We start from the raw sequence: 22,861 nt of genomic DNA, 5'->3' as shown, positions 1-22,861 counted from the left end.
GAGGGAACTGGGGATGTTCTCAGAGCATGATCTGCTAAGACATGTTGAACATGAATCACTTGCTGAGAGGTGCCCTAGGACATTTATATGAAATAATTTATTTGCGTTATCTATGATTGATTAGGGCTCTAAGAATAGATGACAGGCATTGTAAAATGTTTAAATGATCCCCATTAGTAGATGGGAAGATATTGATAATTAGTGTTTGCCAATCTGTGTGTGTATGTGCTCATGCATGCACATCAGGAGGATTCATTGTCTCTGGGACTAGAATTTTCTACTCTAAAAAAGAATTTGACTTGTTTTGCCTCAGTATGGTAGCAGGTAGTTTGGAACAGTGAATAGAGTACTAAATTTGGACTGAGGACATGAGTTTGAATCTCAGCTCTACTATTCACTATCTGCATGTCTTCGACAAGCCCCCTAACTATCCTGGGTCTCAGTTTCCTCGTCTGTAAAATACAGTGATGTAATTAGCTGATCCATCCTTAAAAACTACCCTGTGACTTTGAGAACATGAGGAAGTCTTATCAATTCTGAAATTGACCAGGGGTTTGACTTGGGAATGAAATCTACCTTGTGTGGTAGAGAAAGTGCTGGAGGTAGTTAGGTGTCGTAATTGAACGTGCTGAGCTTGGCCTTAGGGAGTTGTGACTTCAAATCCTGCTTTAATCACTTATGAGCTGCATGGCCCTGCACAAATCACTTAACCTCTCAGTCTCAGTTTCCTTATATGTAAAATGGAGATAATAATAGCACATTTTCATGGGGGCATTGTGAGGATCAAGTAAAAGAGTATATGTAAAGCACTTTGTAAACCTAAAAGTGATGTAGGAATGTTGGCCATTATTACTGTTGTTTTTGAAGTTGTTCTCTAGAGACAGAGAGTTAGTTTAGGCCTATTTTTTTTGTATATTACCTATATGAATTTAGGATTAAACTTTCTGAGTCTCAGTTTTCTTATCTATTAAATGAAAAGGTTGGACTTCAAGGTCCCTTTTAGTTTTAAATTATTATCTTTATATAGTTTTCCATCCGGGGCTACTTGCCTCAGCAAAGTCCCCAGAAATCCACTTCACCACTAACTCTTGGAGGGGCAAGACTAAGGAGTTGAAGGTTTCTATTATTGTCATTCATGAGCCCCTATCTAATAATATGTTCTTCCTTTATTATCAGACAGTTTATTTGCTATTAGAAAAGGGATTTACTAAGCAAAGTTGGTTGTTATAGAAACATGACCTGAAGCCCATTGCACACCCTCCCCTTGCATATACAGGATGCCTGGGGATAGGAGTCTTAAACTCAGATGGCAGATGCAGCTAAAATTTAGACTCATAGCTCCTGATTACTATGAGTCCTTTTGTTCCTTTATAGAACAAAGTTGTTCTTAGATGTGACCTTCAAAAACCAGCATCTTTGAACATTCCTGAAGTTGTCAACCTCCTGGGTGTGTCTCTCAGCTCCCAATTCAGACATGGCTATCAGTCACTCTGAAGCACTGCCATCATCTTCATCAGTGATGCTGCTGCTGATTCTAACAGAACTTGTGAATTGATGGGTTTGTCAAGCAATTCCCTGTCAGGGGCCTGGCCAGAATTACTCCACCACTAGACAGATCTGCTGCCAGAATGCATAATTCTGAAATGAGTTGCTGAGGTGTGCCTGATTCTTTCAGCTTATGATCACAAAATTGTTTTTGTATAGCTTCACTCTGCTTTTATCTGACATCAAAACACTTCACCCCTCCCAAATTGATTAAGGCCTTGTTTGCACCTACTTTAACTTTTTGATTGATTGATTGGTTCTTTGCAGCAATCTGGACTTACATTAATTGCTGCTTACACTTAAATATGCAAAATATGAGCCAAGACCCTGTTAGATGATTGTAGTGCCTAATTTTTAGGTAGATAATTAGGTAGGTAATTTTTAGGTAGACAATATATTTTAAAAATCCTTTTCCATATTTGGGCTTTTAGTGAACCCAGTCTGTGAGAAAAAATTTGTAAATTAATTTCTTTCTTACATATTGATGGACTGTTGCTTGGAAGTAGGTCTCACACTTGGTCATAGCCTTCACTTCATATGGAACAGTAATTACCAGAATAGGATCCACAGAGAGAATGCAAATGTGATTTATTCTTGGTGTAATCCTATGAGTTCATTGGTATAGGAAACTCTTGGTGTGTAAACTGCCCCCACTGACACAGATTGGCTACTTGATGCAATTAGTAGTCCTAGACTAGACCAAGGTAGTCTGGGGAAATCTATGGAGACACCTTTTCAGAGTAATGTTCATTACCTTCACTCATAAACTGAAGAAAATGCTAAAGTTAGTGAAAATAAAGAAATAATTTACCCTGTAAGTTCACAAACTGCCCCCCCCCCCCCATCTATCCATGTGCTGCATTGAGGGGGGGCAGGGCTGATCCCTGTTTAAGCACCTGTGCTCTAGAGCAATGGTGTCAAACTGAAATAGAAGCAGAGTCATATGTTGACTTAGAAAACCACAAATTAACCTTATCTCCATTGTATTATATTTTTATTGTTTTGTTAAACATTTCCTAGATTCTGCAGCACTGGAAAGTTTTATGGCCCAGATAAGTTTGGGATGTTGAAAGGTTACTTCTCTTTACACAGCTAGAATGTGTCATAGGCAGGACTTAAACCTAGGTCTTCCTTGCTCTAAGTCTGGCACACTATACATGTTGCTACATTGTTTCTCTTGGGCATGTGGTTGTTGTCATTGGTTATCCTTCATTCTCGAAGAGGACCATGACACTAGGAAGATGATTCCATGGCATGCAAGTGAATTGGATTTAAGTGAGGCAGGGCTGTGCAAAGTCACCAGCTTCACTTTCTCCTCCTGAAATATCTGGTTCCAGTGGTAAGATACAGATCAGAACAATTGGAGATGGTCCCTGGGCATGTGGTAAAGAGAGCTGAAAGGAGTGTCAGAAGAGCTAAGTTAAAATGTTGTCTTTGTTGCTCATAACTTTTATGAGCCTCAGTTTAGTCATTAATAAAATGAGTCAATTAGTCTAGCTTACCTCTAAAGGTCCTTTTGACCTATAAAGCTTTGATCCTTTCATTCTGTGATTTGCTTAAAGTAGTGGATGAGAGCTTTTTTCCTGGACTAGTTTCGAAGACTTTTGGGCATATGACCAGCCTTCACACACACACACACACACACACACACCTCCCCTCCCACTCTTAAGTTTCTTTTTGTTCTATATAACCTTGGACAAGACATCTAAACCCTTTTTCATCAGTGAAGCAAGAGGGTTGAATTAGATGCTCTCTAAAATTCCACAAGCCTCTCATAGTTTCATTTCCCCTTTTCTATCTCCAACCAGCTCAATTAGTCTCTCTTGCAATTGCCTAATTCCACAGATTCTGGGAATCATTGGACCACATTACTGAGAAACTGGTCCTTGGACTGCAGGACCTTGGATTGACAGTCCCCTCAGGCTCATCATACTCAGAACTTTCCAAGAATGATGGATCCTGTACTTTTGTTTCCTTGTCTTTTTTGGTGATCGAGGAGGCTTCCATTGAGATGTCAGTGGCATCCTTGTGGCAAATGACTAGAATGAAATGAAAATATTAGTAGTACCTTCTAAAAAGTATAGGCTGTTGGAATAAGTCATGGAGAAACTGAGGTCATGTCCAGGCCAATATGAATCATTGGAGGAGGGCCCCAACTTCCAGTGCAAAAATAGATTCGACTATGTTGCCACATCAGATCACTGGATTCCAGGCTCAGGGACATATTTCCTCAGGGTCTACACTCATAAGCTCTCCTTATTTACACTCTGCATTGATTAAGCCCTTGTTCAAATGGTCTCACGGAAGCCAGGTTGAGAGATCTCAGTTTTTCTTAGAGCCTAGGTACCAGCAAACCTCAAAAGTATCATTTCCCCAGTCTTCGAGTTCATTGGCAATCTTGCCTCAACAGTTCAGGCTGGAGATCTGATTCCCTGCTCAGGGCCTGTCAAGTCACACAACTGAGCTCTCTGGGCATGGGTGTGTACTTGGAGGGAGGCTTACCTCCTGTGTACTCAATGAACCCTGATCAACGTGCAGTGCCCTCAGTCAGTCAATAATATCCAACTGAACTGTACTGTTTCTCTCACTAGCCATCTTCTGATCAGTTCCTACAGGAGTGGGTCAAAACCAGCATGGGCCAAATTGTAGCAGTACAGTGTGATAGAGAAAACCGTAGACTTTTTTGGGTCATAAGACTTGGATTTAAATCTCAGTTTTGTAACTTACTACCTATGTGACCTTGGACAAGTCACAGGCTCTCTTGAGTCTCACTCACTCTGAATGATCAATGGGTGAAATGGACAAAAAAAGCATTTATTACATGCTAGACTCTGGGGATGCAAATAGAAAAACTGAAAAAAAGAATCCTTGCTATCAAGAAACTCCAGCCCTACTTGGAGAAGGTAGCATGGAAAGGAGATCATTAAATCTTATAGGGGATCATTAGGAAATGTTGCTGTAAAAAGACAGGATCAGGAATTCTTAACCTTTTTGTGTATCCTGGGCCCCTTGGATAGACTTGTGAAACCTCTGGACCCCTTCTCAGAATCATATTTTTAAATGCATAAAAAACCCACATAGAATGACAAAGGAAACCAGTTATACCAAAATAGTTGCCAATTTTGTTTTTAAGTTCATGGATATCAAGGTCCAGAAGCCCAGAGACTAGATGGTCTAAGTACAATGATCTCCCTTTAAAGATATAACAGGAGAAGATATCCATTCTGAAATCCAGCCCAACTTTGAATCCAAAGTCAGAGCTGACCCTCTTTCCCGGTCTATGAGATGAGCTAGAATACTCAAACTCTGGAACTGTTGAAACACTTGGGTAGTGGCTCTGGTACTTGCCAGACAGAAGGCAGTATTTTTAGCTGTGGTAAATAAGGGGAAATACTTTATGGGGAAGATGTCGTCCACACATTTAAGGATAACTGTGGAAAGCTGATGATTCCCCATGAATCTGCTTTAGGATGTAGAGACAGCTCCTGAGATCAGACTCTGAAAAAATATGTAATATATGTATATGTATACATGTATATACTTATACATACATATATAGATGCATGCATATTTTTACATATATACAAATATCTCTATCTCTCTATATCTCTGTATTTATGTGTATATATGTATATGCATGTACACACACATACACACATGCACACACACAAATACATACATACCTTTAATAATGAGCCATTGAGAGTACAGCTGGGTTACCCTGTGAGGCCATGGAGGTGGGAAGGAATATATTCAGTCATGGTTTGGACCAGATGGGCTTTGAGGCACTTAGGTGATTCTAAGAAGATCCTTCTTCCAAATGTCAGATACCACATCCTCTCCATCATTCATTGCACTTTCATATATTTATCTCTTTCCCTATTGCATCCTTAGCACAGACTTCAGAACAGGCAGGGATCCCATAGATTATACAGTCCTAGAACACTCTCATTTTAAATTCTTCTCCCTATAGCATGTAGTAAAGCTGGGCGTAGGTGGGAAAGGTTTGGCTCCTCCTCAGGTGCTGTATTAGCAACCACACTAGCACACAAGGTGGATGGCTAGCACAGGTTCTTTGATCTGCTTTTCTAAAGGAATGACAGCTTCAAAGGCTTCAATAATCTTCCTTTAATTCAACAATGCAGAAAAATAAGTAGAATGAAGTGAGTATCCAAGAAAGAATTCAATAAACAGTTCTAGTTGTCTAAACAGAGTAATAAATACCTAATCACCAGAGCAGGGAGAACCAGCATCTGAACATCTAGGTTCACAAAACCAGGGGGCAGGGGTTGGGGGGGCTCCTTAGCAACAGACTCTTGTGTAACCAAATCCCAAAGAAACATTCTTCTCATGAGTGAGCCCCAAAGTAAAACACCTCTCTGTCTCTTTGTATTTCTCTCTGTCTCTGTCTCTGTCTCTGTTTCTCTCTCTCTTTGTCAATAGGCTCAGAGCCAGAAAGCATCACAACCCGTGTGACTCAGTGCCTAATTGACCCAGTGCTCAAAGGTGTGAAAGCCTTTCTGCAAGCAAGACTCACATAAGCAAGCTTCCGCTTAAGCAAGTTCCTCCCCTAAGGCAACATAAATCTCCCTCAATATAGTTTTCACCTGATGGGCTCTGTGTGTCAGTATGTGTCAGCTGTGAGCTGGGTCAGAGCTCAAAGCAGCAAGATATGGGTGACTGAAATACCTGTGTACCTTTAGACCTGGGAATATGGCTCCTGTTCCAAGGGGTAAAGGGACACATGTGATCACATAGGCTTCTTAATGGACAGGGAAGATCTTATCATCCATTAACCCTACAGATGCTCTTTGACATGTTTCAAGCAGGAGCTGTGGAAAATTGGGATTCCCTTCCTCAGATATCCATAGCAAATTACACTGAATTGAGACAAATGGGGAGAGAGAGGCATGTTCTAACTGGCTCTTTCTGTTTTTCCAATCATCTTGTATCTTACTCCCAAGTTCTATGTGATCTAATGTCACTGGCCTTCTTGTTGTGCTCTGAATAATTCACTTCATCTCCAGACTTTAAGCTCTTTCACTGGCTTTCTAGAATATATGTGTACATATGGCACATATTGACACAGTGGATACAGCACTGAGCCTGGAGTCAGAAAGACCTGAGTTCAAATCCTATAGCAGATATTCATTAACAAGTTACTGTCTGCCTCAGTTTCCTCAATTGTAGAATACAGGATGTCATAGTACCCACCTCACAGGATCGTTGCGAGGATCAAACGAGATTGTAAAGTGATTAGTACAGTGCCTGCACACAGAAGATACTCCCATGCCTAGAATTCTTTCCTTCCTCATCTCTACCTCTGTGTCCTGACTTCCTTTAAGTTCCAGCTAAAAGCTCACCTTCCATAGGAAGCTTTTCTCAATTCCCCTTAATTCTAGAGCCTTCTCTCTGACAATTTTCGCTAAGGCATCCTGTGTTTTGGTTGTCTGTACATGGTGGTTTGCATGTTGTCCTCTCCACTAGAGTGGGAGTTCCTTGTAAACAGAGACTGTCTTTTGCCTCTCTTTGTATCCCTACCACTTAGCACAGTGCCTGACACATAGTAGGTACTTAATAAAGGTTTATTGACTGACTTCTGGGCCAGGAATTCTTAAACTGGGGACCCTGGATAGATTTCAGGGGGTCCATAGACTTGAAGGAGAAAAATGACATCTTTATTCTCTAATCTTTAACTGAAATGTGACATTTCCTTCCATTGTTTAAAAACGATTATTCTGAGAAAAGGTCCATAGGCTTCCCCAGACAGCCAAAGGAGTCCAGGCCAAAAAAAAAAAAAAAGGTTAAGAGTATGTGTTCCTAAACCTTGAAGGATGCTGATGTGAATGGTCAATTAAGTTCTAGAGAACTGTTTTAAGTCATTGTGCATGAACCAATGTGACCAGCTGATCTGGAGGAACATTTAAAGTAATAGACCTATCCTGTGAAGTGAGAGATGCTGGAGTGCCCTTCTTTGCCCTGTGATAATGACCCAGTCCCCTGAGAAAAAGAACAATTGAGATCTGCTAGAATATGAGAGTGACAAGTTTGAGGAGTTCAGGAGAATGATCAAGTTGAGAGAAAGGGAGGATTCAGTCCCCTGTTGAACAAGACATCTGCCATCCTCTTCTCAGACTTTCAGAGAGTTTTGGGTAGAGCAGTGCAAGACTGGGAGAGGGACCTGAGGTCAAAATTTCTTAAGAGCAGCTAAAATGTGAAGCTTCCCGAAAAAATATGTGATACTTCAGAGAACTGTGAAAAAAAGCAACAAGGCTTCCTGCATTCCCTGCTGGAGACCTTCCCAGGGCACATTCAGTGTAACAGGCACACACAGGCCTGGGGGAGAAAGAAGGTGGGGAGGAGGGGGAGCAAGAAGAGGCTTGCTAGTTTTGTGAACTCTGGCCTCAGGCCTACCAGTTTCCCTTAATCCCTAAATAAACCCAGTTTATGTTTCTAGCCTTGTGAACCTGTGTGCTTAGAAGAGTTGCCAGTGACTTGACCTTGAGGAAATAGATAATGAGGCAGTTCCCAGTCCTTGAGAGCACTTTGTCTTTAATTTTTTATTTTTTAGTTTTTTTAGTTTTTGTATTTTTATTCCAACACTTAAAACATACCATCCGGTACCCTGTAGACATTTGTTGATTGACTGGTTGATCATTCTGAGTGGGGTCAGGGAGATTGAATACTGAAGAGATTTCCAAAGTATAACTGGGCCCTATTTATCAGGAAGGAGACTCCTAACAGACTGAACAGAGGCCCAAGTCTTGTCACTAAATGTAGAATGTGAACCCACATACTTTGATTGCAGATCAAGAGCAGATGATTTCATCTCACAACTTTTTTTGGAGGGTCCAAACTTGTAATTTCATTTGCATGGAAACTCATTGTTGGGGAAACTCACTTCCTTGATGCAGATTGGTAATTCATTAGAAGGATTAAGTAGAAGGGGAAAGAAACAAGCGTTTATAAAAGTACTTACTATTTAGCACATAGTAGTGCTTTACAATTATCTCACAATAACCCCGGGAGGTAGGCTCTATATCACCCTCATTTTACAGATGAGGAAACTGAGGCAGATGGAGGTGAAGTAACTTGCCTAATAAGCATCTGAGACTCATTCTACATTTAGTGACAAGACTTCACCCTTCTTAGTTTTCTGTCTTCTAAAGTGAATGACAGCATAGGACCTTATGATCCCAAAGGCCACTTGCGTTTCTAAATCTTGTGATTATCTGAAGCAGGTGTGGTGAAGTATAAACTCTAGTAGGGTCTACTGTCTCTAATTGGGCCTCTTGTCAGACTAGATTACTGGCATCAGAGTCATAATCCCATGCTCCACAAGTATCAATCTACCTTCAATCCAAGAAGCCAGAGATTTCCTGGGCTGGTCCCCTACACTTTTTTCTTGCACACACAAAGGTGGAGCAGCAGGCTTTCTTTGAAGAAAGGTGAACCCAAGGGGAGCATATTCATTCTCATTCCACAAACAACTCAAGCAATCAGGTTAACTTTGGCTTGTGACATGGTGTTATTTCCTAAGGCTATTCTCTGAAACTGAGCTCAGGCCCCACCCATATAAGTAGGGGCTAGGTGACTGATGCAAAATGCTTTCAAATTACTCACTCTCTGCTGCCAGCCTGTTTGGGGAAGGGAGCATGAATTTAAATGCTGCCATAGAAGATTATTTTGGCTGCCAAGCTGAATCAGAAACAACTGCCAAGGCTTTGCACTGTAATTAGAAAGTCAAAACTCTTACATGTTGGAGCTTAGGGAGAAAAACCACGAAAAGGGACAACATTGTCCTGGAGGGATGGTGGGTATTTGAGGGCAAAAGGGTGTGTGCGTGTGTGTGTGTGTGTGTGTGTGGTATATGTGGTGGTCAAGGGGTTCACCAACAAAGGGGATTCATTCAGAGGCTGGAAAGATAGGCACTAAGGAAGGCAGAATCCAGCCATATGGTGTTTAGAAGAAACACCTGAAACTTAAGGACTCACACAGAATTAAAACAAAGGCAGAAACCTATTGTGGAACAAAATCTATTCTAATTCCCCTAAACCAGGAGTAGGGAACCTGTAACCTCGAGGCCACATGCAGCCCTCTAGGTCCTCAAGTGCGACTCTTTGACCGAGTCCAAGTTTTACAGAGCAAATCCTTTTATCCTTTTATTAAGGGGATTTGTTCTGTGAAGTTTGGATTCAGTCATAGGGCCAAACTTAAGGACCTAGAGAGCCCCATGTGGCCTTGAGGCTGCAGGTTCCCCACCCCTGCACCTAATTATAGAATTTTGTTGAAAGGAACCTTAGAGACTGTAGAATCCAACCCCCTCCATGATCCCAAATTCTGAAGCTCCTCTCTCTGATCATAAAATCCTGTCCTTTCTGGCTTAGGATTTTTAAACCTTTTCATCATCCTCAATGACTACTAAACTCCCTCTAGGACCCTACTTAATTGATCTAAGTGAGGGAAGTCCTTCTACCAATACAGGTCTGTAGCTTATAGTCTCACAGAAGGGCCCAGAGCACAAAAGGTTAAGTGACTTGTCCTAATTCACATAGCTAGTCTATACCAGAGATAGGATTTAGACCTGGGTCTGACTAGTTTTGAGGTCAACCCTATCCATTATGTGACTCTGCCTCTAAGAAAGATGCAGTGGTCGAAGAAATGGCAAGACGAGTCACAGAGTTGAGGGGACTATGCCTTCTACTATGACAAACTTGGTTCCCAGGCAAGGTTGAAGTATGGGGGTTAAATCGTGAACTCCAAACTAAGCTCTTAACTTTCTAGTAGGTGGCCTACTTCAGTTATGCACACAGTAGGAGAAGAGAAATGAACTATAGAAGATGGAACGATGACGCCATCAAAGTCTCAGAACTGGCTTCTGATCCCGCAGATCTTGGACAAGATATTTCTTCCCTCCAGGCCTCAGTTTCCTCTTATGTAAAATTCCCTTCATCAAATGTGCAATAAATGTTTGCCATGTGTTTCAGAAAAAGAACTGATAAATAGAAGTTTGTGTAGAATAATTTTCCATATCTATCTATATACATATATATAAATACATATACATACATACATACATACATACACATATACATACATACATACTTATGCCTAATGGTAGCCATCTCTAAAAAAGAAATTTACATGATAATTTTTTAGTATATTTGAAAGAAATAAGAAATTGTGTGTGGGAGATTTTACAGTTTCATATGCAATCATCTTTTTTATTGTACTGTTCTGTGGAAATGCTTGTTTTATTCCATAAATTAAAAATAAAATAAAACAAAGGGTAATAAATGCTTGCCATGTGCTCTGGAGATACAACATAAATGATGAAATCAGCCCTGACCCAGAAGAACTTACGTCTGCTGGAGGAGAGGAGAGAGGTGGGGCCAGAGAGCTAGTACACAGATAAAGAAATATAAAGTCATTTGAAGAGGGAGAGATAGGTTTAGGAAAGGGCCTACAGGGAGAGTGACATGTTGGAGGGAGATGCAGATTCTGAGATACAGAGAAATAAGAAGGGTGTATATTCCACCACCAGGGGATGGCTTGTGTGAATCTGGTCCTCAGAGGCAGGAGACAGCATGTCAGGTAAATGGATCAGCTCCATGGTCCATGTTGGGTGGAACGTAGAGGGGTGTGGAGGAGAGTCATGTACACGAAGCCAGAAGAGTCCATTAGAGTCAAACTGGGAAAGACCTCAAATGATAGATTTATCCCAGAGATAATAGGGAACTACCGAAGGTGTTTAAATAGAGAAGTGACTTGTATAGACTAGCAGCTTAGGGAAGTTATTTTCACAGCTGTGTGGAGGCTGGATTGGGAAAGGGAGAGAAGAGAATAAGAGATACTAGTACAGCAATCCTGGCATGAAGTGATGTGAGTCTAGATCAGAGTGGATCGTTGTGTCAGAAGAGAGAGCCACCAGAGAGATCCTATCGAGGGAGAAAAGACATAAATTTTGTATATCTCTCATGTGTACTTAATTACTGTTGATTCTCCCAATAGAATGTGAGGTCCTGAAGGGCAGGGTCTGTCTTTTGCCTGTCTTTGTATCCCCAGTGCTTAGTATGGTGCCTGGCACATAGTAGGTGATTGTCAGCATTGTTGATCTATATGGCACATGAGGAAGAGGGGAAAGTCATGGATGTCTCAGATGGAAGAGAGTGGTATCCTCAGGAGCACAAATTGAGTGGGGGAAGATAATGAGTTGTATGTTGGTCATGAGTGTGAATGATCTGGGGTACATCGAGGTACAGCTGCTTAGCTGACAATTGGCGATATGGCCAGTATTTGGGTGGGATATAAAGATTAGGAATTTCCTATATTGAGAGACAAGGTAAACCCAGGACAGATGGCCCTTTTCTCACTAAAGTAGGAGATAAAGTCAGTGATGAGTGAGTGGGGCTGAGGATGGGATTGGGGCTTGAGGAAAAAGGATAAAAGCAGGAAAAGCTTCTGAGAAGTGCTCAATAGTGAGCTGATCATGGAAGAATGGAAGGATTGATTGTGGCGGTCAAGGCTGGGATTGGATGACATGAATCTGAGGTAAACCCATTCGCGCGTATGATTTCTTCCATTGATACTTAGCAACGCAGGAGTAGGATCAGAAAAGTTGGATGGTATCAAGAAGAACAGGGGCTGAGGATTAGCAAGATGTAAGCCATGGAAAGGTAAGAGGTCTTTGGGATTCAAGATGGAAGACAGGACAGAGTTGTATTGATTGACTTCCAGGTCAAGGCTGTGAAGGGAGAAAAAAGTGAGTCCAAATCTGGGGTGATAAAGTGTGTGTGGGGGAAAGGGTCCTGGAAGGAGTGGAGATGCCATTGAGGATGATGAAAAGGTTTAAAAATCTTAAGCCAGAAAGATGGAAGGACAGGATGTCATGATCAGAGAGAGGAATTTCCGAATTCAGGATCACGGAGGTGGTTGGATTTGACAATCGCTAAGGTTCCTTTCAACTAAATCCTATAATTTTGTCAATAAATAATAGGCTGAAGTGAAGGTGGATTTACTTCTATTCATTAAATTGTAAAATATTAAAGCAGTATGGGCCCTATAAGGTTCAAAGAAAGTGACTTGACTTAGGGGTCACAGCACATGAGTCTTCACCTATTTCTCCCGTCTTCTAGTCCAGGGGTCTTTCTAATAGTACTTAGAAAGTATTAGAAAATACTAATTTTCTATTTAGTATTAGAATAATTTCTAATTAGTATTATGTCTCTTTTTGGTCTGTTAGATGGAGGAAAAGAAATAGTGGAACATTTTAACAGGATGATGTCAGGTGATTATCACCAAGAGTGGGAGGCTTCTCTGGCAGTCCTGATAAAACTAAGAGAAATGGGACGTTTCCCTCATGCCATCTCCCACCCATTTCTGGGGACACCTCCCAGTCAAGTTGCCTCATTAGGGAAATCAACACAAAGTGTTTTTAGGTTCACAAAGAACTTTCATTCCAGGCCGAGTGGATTTGGTTTTAGTAGAGACTTCGTTTGAACTGAGCCACCACCTTTCAGGTGATACTGGAAAAGTTGTTTCCCCTTCCCAAACCTCAGTTTTCTCTTCTATAAAATGGGAGAAATAATGCTTGTGCTGCTTATCCCACATGATTATTATGGGGAAAATGCTGCCTTAATGTGGAATAGATCTTTATCAGTCTAAAAACTGAGAGTTGGAGGTCAGAAGTAAGATGAAAGGACAATGCTTTCACCTTTACTGGCTTATCTCTTGGACTGTACTCAATGAAGCCCTGGGACCAGGGCAGGGAGGTTTGGGTCCATTTATAGTAGCTGGAAATGACTCTGTTTAGTTCTAGAAGGAACCCAACTCAGAGGATAGCTGTAGAGGCAGAATCTTTCCCCTTTCACCTAAATGTATGCCTGATACATGTCACCTCCTGCAAAGAACCCTGGGGTTTTCACTTCAAAGAGTCAAAAGATATTTAAATTCCATAAGACCTTGAGAACACCTGTACTGCCAATACGTAGAATACAACATCTCAGATAAATTGCAATAATCTTTAGGAGGCTCATGAAAGATGGATGAGTCCTGGAGGTTTGCTTTGACTTAGAGAAGTCATACATTAGGGTGTGTCTTTCTTTAATACATGTCTTACTTTAAGAGATCAGACTCTAGGATAAGAGATGACTGATCATTTCAATCCTTTATTTGAGTATGAGGTTTGGGGAAAAGACAGGCATACTCTGCACATCCAAATGGTCCCTTACTTTCCATTAATGTCTATTAAACTCTCTCTCTCTCTGATCATGTTAAATGTACTCTATGAGTACAGCCCCAGGCTAGGGCTGAGGGAGGTACAACATTGAGATATGACAGTCCCAGCTGTCATGGAACCCATAGTCCAAGAGGGGGACGTGGGACATAACTCATGTAACTATGATACATGGTAAATATAACAGAGAGATACAAACAAAGTGCCTTATGAGCTATGTGCAATAGATTACAGATATTTTTCATTAATTTAAATTATTGGGTCAAACTCTTTGAAGAAATCACGAATCTCACTGAGAATACATTGTGATTTTCTGTTATTTTTTTGATGCTCAGGACTATGTAATCCTCAAACCAGAATATCTAGAAGATCTATTATCTATAGGAAATCCTTTCCAGACCATCTACTTATGACCTGTTTGATCTTGGACAAATTATCCAACCTCCTTGAACCTCAGTTTTCTCATTTGTGAAATGAGGAAACTGGATTTGCTCATCTCCCTGGTCCCTCAACATTCTATTATGGGTAATTGTTAGCAATAAATAATATTTTTTTTAAAAAGATGATTATTAGGTAAATGAGCTGGCCAAGGCTTCATCATTTTGAGAGTAGAAGAGAAGAGGATCTGCCTGGCAGGAAAGCAGTGGGGACCAGAAAGATGGCAGTTGGCTTAGAAAAGGTTTTGTATGGTACAGATATTCCTGAATGAACCAATGACATCAAGGTCTGCAATTCAGAGTTATGAATTACTCCCAAATGCATGGGCTTTTCTCATTCATGTGTCTTCATTCTAGGTTTATTTGTGTACCCCCTCTCCTCACAGAAGCTCAGTATACTGTGGAAACATATGACACAGTTATATGTTTGGACTATGGTTATTCCTACTTTTGCTTTGAGTTCTTGTGTTGTATTATTATTGTGTTTGTTGTTTTCATTAAATAATTATGTTTAAGATTAAATGGCATCATCATTGGGAGTTGTTTTTCTTTTTTGCTTATATTTGTTTCTTCAGAGCTTACCACAGTGCCTGGCACATAATAAAGACTTATTGAATGGTTATTGACTGAGCTTGATGGTTTTGTATGCATGGAAGCACACTGGTGGGGGTTCAGGAGCTTTACTGAAGTGTAGTTGGGGCAGGGCAACTTCTAGGACCTTGAGAGAGTATGAATTATAACTGCATGGTCCGGGAACCCAGACCTGTGAAGGTAGGGGCAGGTTGGGGTGATCAAGTCAGTGCAGAAAGTGAGTGGGTAGCCTACCTCCTCTGGGATGCGCAACATTTATGGGGATTGATTCACATGGGGAACTTCATCTTCCAATTATACTTATATGGGATAGCATTCAGTCTTGCCCTCCTCTGGATGTTCTCCAGACTGCTCATACTTTTTCTAAAATGTGTCATACTCTATTGTATCCCTCCCTTATAATCCTACCTCCTGCCAAATGGCAAGCCATGGCGGAATCTTTAATGGAGATCTGAAGCTAGCATTCTTTCAAAAGTAGCAGGTCATTTGTTGACTCTCGTACTCCTTTTGGGAGATGAAATGTAGCGAGCACAGCAGAGTTGGTTCAGAACCCTTCTCCAATACTTAACAGCTCTGTGACTCTGGCCAGTCACTTCTTTTATCTGAGCCTCAGTTTTCTCTCCTGCAAAATGGGATAATAATACTACTATTGCTTCCTCTTCATTGTGAGGAAAGTGCATTGTAAACCCACATTCTAGAGAAATGACTTGCAATTATTATACATATTTATCCTAATTGTAGATGACCTCAAGGGTCACACATGGTGACATCCTGTTGCATGGTGTGGTTGCTTTCCCTGAAATGAATTCATCTTGATTTGACCTGACTTGACTGGTAAAGAGATGTTATAAAGAAGTCCATTTAAATTGTTTAATTGGGAACTCTTCTGTTAACTCCTCTCTTTGATCTTTTTGACTCTTCTCCCCCCACCCCACCCCACTCCAAGTTGTCCAATAGCCCTCTTCCATCTTGAGGTAGCTGTCTGACAGTGCTCCTCTTCCTCCAGGAATTTTTGGATTTTCGCATCCCCTGAATTTTCTATACTTCATCCCTAAGGAAGGCAGAAATAGGCCAGCCACCTGGTACTGACTTCACAGTGTGGCATGAGGCCTTGGGTATATAACAACAGTAACTGTCATGTATACAGTGCTTTATAAATGCTATCTTTATTAGGGGATGATTTATATATGGACTATCATAACACATGAAGTATTTGATCCTCATAACATCCCTGGGAGGAAGCATTATTATTTGTTCCATTTTATAGCTGAGGAAACTGAGGCACAGAAAAGTTAAGTGTCTTACCCATATTCACATAACTAGTGAATGTCTGAATCAGGATTTGAATTCATGTCTTCCTCACTCCAAGTCCAGTGTTTTATACCCTGCACCACTTAGCCTTTCTACATCTAGGTTTATAAAAATTTTCTAAAGTAGTTGAAAGACATAAATAATCCCCTAAATCCACAGAAGTGAGTTAGTGAAGTCCCTATAGTACCAGAAGGTTGGAAGCATTGAGTATCCCAGTTAAGCTTGGATGTCTTGGATGCTTTTGCCAAAGTTTCTCTCAAATTTTGGCCTCTCTCACTGGCTTATAGTAAAATAGAGCCTAATCCCAGGTCTCCTAGCTATGTGGCTTTATGTCATGGCTGTCAAGGTAACTCAACTCATACTGAATCCTCAAAGGAAGCTCATTTCCCATGCGTCAGAAAGATAACATGGACAAACTCTGTGCAGTGTCTGATGTTTGCTCAAGGGATGTCACAAAGTCCAGATCCTTGATCTGATGAAGCAGGTGAATTTAATGAGAAACCAACTGTAAACACAGGATATCAAAGGCATCCATCTGGGTATTTGCCAGTACCACAGATCTATTGGACCTGGGTCAGAGAAAGGAAGTGAGGAGGATAATGTTTTTTTCTAGGGGAGGAGAGTAAAACAAGCCATCCTACTTGGGTTAAATAAGAAAGCTGCAAATAATGATAAAATAGTTTTTATAGGGAGAAGGGTTAAACTTTCATTATGACTTCACTGGAGAATAGAGAGGTGAAATGACTTCCTCAAAGTCATATAGCTAGTATTGTGTTCAACGCAGAACTTGAATCCAAGACTTCTTGACTCCAGGACTGACCTCTAGTCTCTAGTCCATGTCACTTTTCATTAGCAATCATTATCATCTGTAGAATGTTAAATATAAAAGTACAAAGTACAATGGCAGAGTGGTGGTGTACTATCCCATCCTGACTGTGAATATTTGAGCCCCACTCCTTGATCCCTAATACAGATGTCTTCTTACCAGGCTAGTCATAGTGACAGCAACAATCTAGCCCCTTGATTTTGTCCTGTGGCTCAGAGAGGTGACCTGTCCAAGATCACCAAAGGAGAAAGTACCAGAGCTAGAATTCAAGCCCAGGTCCTCTGACTTCAAATCTGGCCTTCTTGTTTTGTTTATTAGATAATGTCTCTGTGGTCTGTGTCAATCCCAACCTTTTTCTGATGAAGATTTTTTTTTTTTAAATTTCCGTAAGGTGTTACTATTTGGGGGGCATTAACTATGGCTAATTGTTGTTCTGTCTCTATGAGAATTTCTTCAAGTTGTAAGAAGGGTGGGACATTGTGGGGGAGGGGGAATGCTGGCAGTGATTGCTACCATGGAGACTTTTTTTTTCTCTTCTTATTTATTAAGGAAAATGTTCTGTGGCCTAAAATGGCCAAAGTAGAGACTCAGGGGGAAAAGGATTAGGGCTGGATTATGTCAACATGGACTAAGGAAGAACCCCAACCCATCCATTCAAGATCCCTTTAGGAGCTGCTTTAAAAACAGTGGAGGCAAGTAGAAGAAGAAAAACCCAAGACAGATAAAAGAAAGTGGAATCTTTGACAGCAATGGAAATCAAAAGTGAACAACTGGGTCACAAAATGGAGAACACACAAGAGTTTGTAGGAACATGGTCCTACATAGGTCGAGATATGGAAAGGACCTCAGAAACCATCTAGTCTAAACCTTTCATTGTATGCTTAAGGAAACTGAGGTCTAAGGAAGGTATATGACTCATCCAAAAGTCATGTACATAGCAAACATCAGAGGCAAGACCTGGGTTTGAATTTTGGTTCTTTTGTCTACTACTCACGGGACCTTTAGCAAATCACTTTCCTTCTCTGGGCCTTGGTTTTCCTCTCTGTAAGATCAGGAGATTGGACCAAATCATCTCTAGACTTCCTTATCCATAGGTAGTCACTGGGTTAGATCCAATGCTTTTTTTTTTCTTTCTGCTCAGTGTCCTCCAGGACTGGAAAATTCCACCATCACGAGATGTTTTTCGAAAGTAGAAGTTGGTTATAGCAGTGATTTAACCACATCCCAGTCAGGGAAGCACAATCCTCTGTCACAAGTTTCTCTCAAAGCCTAGTTGGAAATGTGTTCTTTTGCTTCTTACTCCCATCTAAAATGGTAGAAAAAGTAGAAATATTGAAACCTTAATCAGGCAGTCATCAGACCATTACTTTTCCAGATGAGCTGCCAGAGAAGCAGATGATGGCCAGGCCCCAGGTCAGAAGAATGGGGTTGTTTGGATCCTATGTCTGAAGGGCACATACAGTGAGCTGTGTGTGGAAAAGGAGAGGTATCTTGCCTCACTGATTCTCCAATACTTTCTAATCCACAAAACTGAAGCTGACCTTTCCTTTACTTTCATGTCTTTTTTCTTTTATGGGTGTGTGTAGAGGAGGGAGGAGTTGTTTTTTTTTCCTTCTGTGAACTGGCTATTTCTCAAAGACACGTGTTAATAAACAAAAAACCTGAGGGCCAGCCTGGACTTAGGAAAATTGAATTGTAGGTAGCACCTTCAAGGTGGGGCCTTCTATGGGCAAAGCCCATCTTTGCCTCTATTTTTTGCCCTCATTTTCATTCACCCTCCTCAGCACTCTCCTCACCCCAACCCCAATCCACTCATGGAGGAAAGGATCTGACATCTGTCAGTCATACTTTACTGAGAGAAATATAAGTCAAGGGGCTTTGTGTGGTTGGAAGTCTTAGAATCTGTTCTTAGACTCCAAAGAACTAGGTTTGAATACTGTCTTTAACAAATACTAGCTGGATGACCTTGGGGAAATTATAACCTCTCTGAATTGTGTTATTCCTCTGTAAAAATGGGAATAATACTAGCAGGGAAGACTTGTGCCCTGTAATCTGGCTAACACAAAACCTTGCCATCTCTTACCATGACTCTGCTACTACCCATCCCACAATGATGCTGTTAAGAAAAATACCTTGGAAACCTGAAACATTCTATTCTCAACCCATGGGCTGCCTTCCCCTGACGAACCCAATGTGTTCCAGAAGGTGTATGTAGCCGAAGAAGGTCTATGTGCACCTAGAACTGGTCACTTGGGTCTTTTTTTAGTGCCAACAAAATAAGTAGTAGGACTCAGCTTAATACATAAGGAAAGTGATGTCTTGTAGGCTGAATTAATAATATCTCACACATATGAAATGCCATTTTTCAAATGTATTACAGGAGCTGTTGTTATAAATAAATGACAAATTTGTTTTAAAATGTTACTGACTTCTTAGTAACATTCTGTCATTGGATGTTTTCTCCAGCAACAAGTTCTTGTGTACTCATGGTGTGGTGAGTAGGCATGGAATAAGGAAGATTCATCTTTGTGAGTTCAAATCTGGCCTCAGGCACTTAGCAACTATGTGACCTTGGGCAAGTCACTTAATCCTGTGTGCCTTGGTTTTCTCGTCTTTCAAATGAGCTGGAGAAGAAAATGGCAAACCACTTCAGTATCTTTGCCTAATGGGGTCATGAAGAGTCAGACATGACTGAACAACAGCTTGCTATACATGCTGTGGCGTGCTATACATTAAGTATGATGTTTAAGCTTAGACAATTTTTAGTCTCCAGTTTGATGAATAAAAATTATATCCTTTATGATGAGTGTTTAATAAAGGTCCACTTTTCATTTAGTTTTTAATTCTCTGGGTGTGCACCCCCATGACATGCACTGTACATAGTCCATTCTAAGATGGTAAGCAATTTGACATAGGTTATATATATGCAATCATGTAAAACATATTTCTAAATTAGTCATGCTGTGAAAGAAAAAACAGACCAACTCCCCCCAAAAAAACATTTAAAAAAAGAAAGTGAAAATAGTATGCTTCAATCTGCGTTCAGATTTCATCAGTTCTTTCTGTGGAGGTAGATTTTTTTTTTCCAATTTAATATTTATGTTTCCCACCAATTTTCCATGTGAAAACAATTTTAGCATTTTTTCTCAAATTTAAAGTTCCAAATTCTGACCTCGCTCGCTACTTTCCCCACCTCAATGAGAAGGCAAATAATTTAACATAGGTTATACATGTGTAGTCAAGCAAAACATATTTCCATGTAAGTCATTCTATGAAAGAAAACACAGACAAAAAAAAGTAAAGTAAAAGTATGCTTCCATCTGTACTCAGACCAGTTCTTTCCTCCGGAGATTGCACCTTTCATAAGTCCTTCACAATTGTCTTGGATCCTTGTGTTGCTGAAAATAGCTAAGTGATTCACAGTTGATCTTCTTACAACATTGCTGTTACTGTGTTCGGTGTTCTCCTGGCTCTGCTCATTTCACTTTGCATCAGTTCATGTAAATCTTCCCAGTTTTTCTGAAATCTGCCTGCTTGTCATTTCTTATAGCATGATAGTATTCCATTATGTTCATAAACCACAATTTGTCCCTTGACGTAGTTCTCTAGTGACTTGAGACTTCCTTTGATCCCTCACCTTGGAATGAGTTCTCAAAGGCTGTGATGTAGAATGGTGGAAAGAGCTCTGCATCTAAAGTCAAAGGACTGGGCTTCAATTCCCAACTCTGCAACTTACCTTTGACCCTCACAACAATTCTGGAAGGGTTGGTGCAGTCATTTTCCCTGTTCTGCCATTGAGGAAATTGAAGCAGACAAATTAAGTGATTTGCTCAAGGTCACACAGTCAGTAAATGTTTGAAACTGGATTTGAACTTAGGGTTTCCTAGCTCCAGGCCTGGCACTTTGTGCATTGTGCCACTACCTAGCTGCCTATGCTCTCTAGTCTCGTCTACTCTCTACTTTCTCCCACTGTTTCCCTCTGTCTCAAGCAAATAGATATAAAATACAGGTCCCTAGTTCTCAGGAACTCCTAGCCCATAGCACCTTCTAGTTTGCTTACCACTGCTAGTCTAGACCTGAGGTACTACTGGCATAAGAAATTCCTGGTATGAAAATTCCCTCCATCTTGGAGCTCATCCTCAATTCCTATGGTCCATAGTTTTAGCTATAGGAGGAATAGTCTATGTACAGCACATGTCATGGGGGTGTGCACCCAGAGAATTAAAAACAAAATGAAAAGTGAACTTTTATTAAGCACTCATCCATAAAGGACATAATTTTTATTCATCAGAGACTAAAAAATGTCTAAACTTAAACATAATACTTAATGTATGCCACAGCATGTATAGCATGCTGTGGTTCTGTCATATCTGACTCTTCATGACTCCCTTTGGGGTTTTCTAGTTTGTCCTTTCCTTCTCCAGCTCATTTGACAGATGAGGAGAATGAGGCAAACAGGACTAAGTGACTTGCCCAGGGTCACACAGCTAGTAAGTACCTGAGGCTGGATTCAAACTCATATAGATGAATCTTCTGGATTCCAAGCCCACTGTTCCGTCCACCATGACGATATCATTTCAAGGAGAAGAACATCAAAATGGATGTCCCTATTTGTGTCCATGAACATCACTACCACTAGTCCTACCATCTACACCAGTGATTAATGGGTCAAGATACATCTTGCTATCCAAACAATTAAGGTTTCTCCAGTTTGTTTGTTTGTAAGACTATCCCATTAAGCACAGAGGGCTATCATTGGAGTTCATTAGTCACAAGCTCCTTACATATTTCTATCTCTCTACCTTTCTCTTAAAGGAGTCTTTCTTAAAAAGAGACATCAGAATTAAATGCATAATTTAAATAATCTACTGCTATGGAGGTGGGGCCACCTCCTTTTCCAAATAATAAAATTGGAGGGTTTGTATCTTGCTTTCTGTGTGGTACCTGATAAGTTCCTTAGCCTATCTGTGCCTCTCTATAGCCATTTCTAAATGAGGGTAATGTGCTGACCCAGCCGCCTACCTAATAAGTATTATAGAAGTGCTTGGAGATAACAAATCTTAGAAAAACCCTCTTATGTCCCTATTAAGTAGAACTTGTACCTCAAACATTAATCTCAAACAACCCACACATTTTTCTCCGCCAATATGTCTATGCACTGTATGTTTTGTACACAGTTAAGTGTATTTTAAGGCTCATGTGTAAAAATATGTCCAAATTATAGTTCATATGATCAAAGGACCATAGATTTAAAACTGAAGAACACCTTGGAGGCTCTCAAGAACAACTCCCTATTTTTTTAGATGAGAAAACTGGGGTGTAGTAACTTGTGCAGTGTCACCTCTCCAAAATTATAGGTTGTTGCAATTTTTATTTTGTTGGACATGGAGGCATTACTGTCTAATGGGAAATGAGTTAGAGTAGGGTTAGCCTAGAAATGGATGGTTTTGGCCCTCATAGCTCCCATGATGCCCTAGGAAGGGATGAAACAGCAGTGTGGGGAGATGCTGCACCTTCTTCCCCTCTACCCTCTGCTAAGTACCTATTTTCCACCTTTTCATCTCTTCCCCAGGATTCTTTCACCACCACCTCTCTCTCTCTCTCCTCCCCATCTCACTCTCTTTCTCCTTTTTCTCTTTCTCTCTGTCTCTCTTGGTCTCTTTGTCTGTCACTCTGTCTCCCCCCCCCTCCACAATCTCAAAACAATTCTGTTCTCAGAACATGTACATCCTGCAGCTCATTCTCTTGCCAACTCCAAGTCTTCTCAGGTTACTGGGGAGCATAACTTGGTGAGTTCCCTGTCGAAAGAGCGATTTCTGTTGAACACAAGCATTAAAGACAAGTTAGACAGAGACTAGCGCCATAATGGTACTGGATTCTGGTATGAATATGTGGTAGGGGATGGGAGGGGTAAAG

The sequence above is a fragment of the Notamacropus eugenii genome, chromosome 1, assembly GCF_028372415.1.
Source record: "Notamacropus eugenii isolate mMacEug1 chromosome 1, mMacEug1.pri_v2, whole genome shotgun sequence".
Taxonomy (NCBI): domain Eukaryota; kingdom Metazoa; phylum Chordata; class Mammalia; order Diprotodontia; family Macropodidae; genus Notamacropus; species Notamacropus eugenii.
This window is presented reverse-complemented; position numbering follows the sequence as displayed.